The 3,261-nt window shown below is 38.4% G+C and overlaps 1 non-coding gene across 1 annotated transcript; it reads right to left on the reverse strand.

Moving 5' to 3' along the window:
• Positions 1–1,080: 1,080 nt before the first annotated feature.
• LOC113624633 (U6 spliceosomal RNA) lies at positions 1,081–1,184 on the reverse strand. The gene has a single exon (XR_003434420.1). It is a non-coding gene; the product is annotated as a U6 spliceosomal RNA (small nuclear RNA).
• Between the last annotated feature and the right edge of the window lie 2,077 nt (positions 1,185–3,261).

A 3,261-nucleotide genomic window follows, 5' to 3' on the forward strand; every position in this document is an offset into this window, starting at 1 on the left:
TTTAGGCTCAAGTTTTCTCTTTCATAAAATAATCACAATAAAATTTATTTTACAATGTAGTTCTGAGGATTACATGAAAAATATAGGAAAAAGCACAAAAATGCCTGATCCATGATGGAAACTAAATAAATATTCATTTCCTTCCCCCCCTTTCCTTTTTTCTAGTAAAGAAAATATATGTTAAAATGTTTTGAATGTTGCATGTTGTTTAAATAATTAACATGCCAATGTCTTATCTATGCAACTCTAGTTTATTATTGCTAATTTGAAACAACTACTATTTACGTATGTGATTATACATAAAATTTGAATGAATTATAACTGATACCATAATCTGGATCTCTTTTACCAGAAATATATTGTAGCTTTATTTCAATCCCACTATGGTAGAAAAGAGAGAAAACCAACACCTCTTCAGTTGAATAATAGCAATATTTTATGGCCTTTTTTCCATCAAGTCCTTTTCTTTCGTGTTAGATACCATGCATCTCTCAAAATAATTCTGCTTATCTGTCTTCCAAAGCCTGCTTATAGCCTTTAATACTGCAAGACAGTGTAAGAAGCAAATATGTACAGTCTGGCAAAAAAAGAGGGGAAGGAAGGCATGTTTGATGCAAATAAGAGAATATGCAGGAACAGTCTTACGGCCAAGAACAACAGCAGGCTTGTCCATCTGTCCATCATCAAACTGAGTTGTGCCCACTAGTTATCAACAGGAGGTGGCCATGTGGGCATCACACTAAAATAGAAATTCTGTCATCCGTAAGACAAGGTGAGAAAGTAAGAAAAGGATTAACTGTTTCAGAATCAATTTCTGGGTTAGCAGGATATATACAAAGAGTTGCTGCAGGTTTCTTACTCATAGACTATAAAGCATTTATTCATCCATTAAATATTTTCTGGGTGCTTTTTAGAAGCCAGGCAATGTGCAAGCCACTATGGATACAAAGAATAATTTCATTTTTTAGTAATTCTCTTAAGGGACAGAGAAGTAAACAAATAATTATAATACAGTAAGATGACAGCTAATGTATATACAATGTGCCATGAGAACCCAAAGAAAGAAATCATTAACTATGCAAAAATATGGCAACTTTACAAATTTGTAAGTCATCTTTGCACAGGGGCTATACTAATCTTCTTTGTAATATTTTAGTGTTGTTACATGTGCCACAGGAGTAGAATAGAAAATCCAAGACTGAACAGATGGGTCTTGATCAACGATGTTTATCTTACGACGTAAGAGAAGTATTATTGCCTTTACCTTCATTTCTTACAGTCTTTTTTTTTTAAGTATAGGTGTGTGTTTAATTTTTATATGATTTTTAATCTTATGAACTCTATCTAAACATATCAATTTCTATTTTCTATAATATCAGTATGTTTGAGAGTATAACCATTGGACAATACAGATATGGATGCAGGCATAGATACAGATATATAGATATAGAAATAGTTTCTTGGCTTCTGGAAATGCTAGTTATGACATATTTCTTAAATTTTACAATGACACATTTTTCTTTCAGACAATTGCCTAACAGAAAAGTGAATATAAGGCACAGCCTTTATTGGCATTTAGCAAAATTAAGATGTTAATACAAATAAATCTTCAGTGGCTTTAAGAATTACTATAGGGCTTCCCTGGTGGCGCAGTGGTTGGGAGTCTTTCTGCCAATGCAGGGGACACGGGTTCAAGCCCTGGTCTGGGGGGATCCCACATGCCACGGAGCGACTGGGCCCACGGGCCACAACTACTGAGCCTGCGCATCTGGAGCCTGTGCCCCGCAACGAGAGAGGCCGCAACAGTGAGGGGCCCGTGCACCGCGATTAAGAGAGACCCCCACTTGCCGCAACTAGAGAAAGCCCTCGCACAGAAACGAAGACCCAACACAGCCAAAAATAAATAAAGTAATTAATTATTTTTTTAAAAAAAAGAATTACTATAAAGACTCCCTTTCAATTGCAGAAATTAGTAAGAAGTGACTTGCAGCACTCCCATTTAAGCTAAAGTCTAAAGTGTGGATAAACTGTCAGCTTGAAAATCCCATTTAAATGTTTACTGGCTTTGTTGCTCACATGTGCACTTGGAAACAAAATTTACAAGTTTCAGATTAAGTTTATTATTCATCTCTGAGGCAATTTTTGGTGCTCAATCATTTCCCCAAGTCTCATCTTGGTTATCTCTCTAGCACTGGTGTTCCTCTTTCTTGTCCCTGAAGCCATATATTGCCCTGGAGCTACATGCATAAAAATACTGGTGTTCCCCTCTCTGACCCCTCCCACAGTCATGGGAGCCAATGGCACGTTCTGAAAAGTAGCACTAGCCATTATCTTGCCTCAGGCACTAGCACCAGGCCCAACCAGAGTCTAGGTCAGCCTTGAAGAAGGCACTCCAAAGAATAACAGCCATCACTCTCCCTGCCACTGTCCTGATGTCCTGCACTGGTGGCTGCCAAAACTGAAATGCCTTAACCCCTGACAAACTCAAGAGCTCCTGTTCACATTACTATTACATGCATCAGTTTGACAAGACATGAAAGTCCTAAACTTTATTTCTAATTGCTATTTCAGTCACATAATCAACCTTATCCACATGCCAAAATTTAGGTTGTAACTTATATGTGATGAAAACCACAGTGACCATACATAGATATTTGCTTACTGTTTTTATTCTGTCCATCTGTCAATTCTATATAAGTAATTCCTGGTCACTGTTCTCAATGTGATTCTCTTATTATGACACCTAGCACAACTTCACAGGTAAGTTTATGTTTACTGAATATTTTCTATCGATAGTGGTAGCACTGGTGATGCTGCAGCTTCTGTGTTCTACTCTAACAAGTATACAAGTATTGTCCTACGGTTGGGCAAGTTTTTGCCAAGATCTATATACTCTTTTCTATGACTTTTCTAATCATCATAGTTTTTCATCTATTGCACATGTAAAACTTGCCAAAAAAATTGATTAAAAAATGAAAAGTGGACTTCCCTGGTGGCGCAGTGGTTAAGAATCTGCCTGCCAATGCAGTGGATACCACTTCGAGCCCTGGTCCGGGAAGATCCCACATGCCACGGAGCAACTAAGCCTGTGCGCCACAACTGCTGAGCCTGCACTCTAGAGCCCACGTGCCACCACTACTGAGCCTGCATGCCACAACTACTGAAGCCCATGTGCCTAAAGCCCATGCTCCTCAACAAGAGAAGCCACTGCATTGAGAAGCCCGTGCACCACAATGAAAAGTAGCCCCCGCTCGGCACAAC

Source organism: Aethalodelphis obliquidens, unplaced genomic scaffold, assembly GCF_003676395.1.
Source record: "Aethalodelphis obliquidens isolate GAN/ISIS:26980383/991018 unplaced genomic scaffold, ASM367639v1 scaffold13, whole genome shotgun sequence".
Lineage (NCBI taxonomy): Eukaryota > Metazoa > Chordata > Mammalia > Artiodactyla > Delphinidae > Aethalodelphis > Aethalodelphis obliquidens.